Genomic DNA, 824 nt, shown 5'->3' on the forward strand with positions numbered 1-824 from the left:
AGCAGTCTAGACTGGAGTAAGCGAGCACCCTGACAACTCTGAATTCCCCGAGTCTCAACAATTCTCTACAGAATTAGTTGAGATACACCTCCCAGATTTGTACATGCTAAGCAAAGACTGAAAAGCTGTTGTTCTGATGAATGAACAAAGTCGTGGAGGACAGTGACTCCCACCGTATGTTCCACAAGATACAGTTGTCGAAAGGAAGAAGAGTTCTATGGTTAAATAAATCCAGGCCAAAACTAGATTAAACAACGGCAATCCAGCTTCTTTCCTGCAGGACTTCTCAGAGCCTTTAATATGCTAATGAACATTGCGACTTTCTCAGAGGGAGAAGTAGCTTGCGGTCTTTCCCAAAACACTTGGCCCAAGAAGTTCTTTTTTTTGGACTATCATGGTGGGGGGGGGGCCTTGTGTCCTGTGAGACATGCTTGAGGAGTGGAAAAAGAGGACAGGATTTGGAGGTAGAATACCTAGATTTGGAGCCCAGGTCTGCCATTCAGCAGCTGGGCAAGCCTCAGTTTCCTCACTTGTCAGAATTGTCATTACTGCTTTGCCTGCATTATTTTTGCCTGTGATGAGTGTTACTTATGTGATGTCATCTAGCAGAGGGCCTGGCACAAGGAGCTATCTTCTGTTGCACTAAATTCTGTTCTTGCCACAGAAACATCAAAGAATATGAATATTGTCCCTGGCAGTGACAGCCTACAGGTGTCACCCACAACCTGAATCTATCAGGTATAGAAGTCTGGTAACCTTGGGAACCTGATGGCTTGCTTGAGGACATCTTTAGGCTGTCCCCCAGAGAGCTGACACCTCCCACC

Source organism: Otolemur garnettii, unplaced genomic scaffold, assembly GCF_000181295.1.
Source record: "Otolemur garnettii isolate 467f Iridium unplaced genomic scaffold, OtoGar3 scaffold00009, whole genome shotgun sequence".
Classification (NCBI taxonomy): Eukaryota; Metazoa; Chordata; class Mammalia; order Primates; family Galagidae; genus Otolemur; species Otolemur garnettii.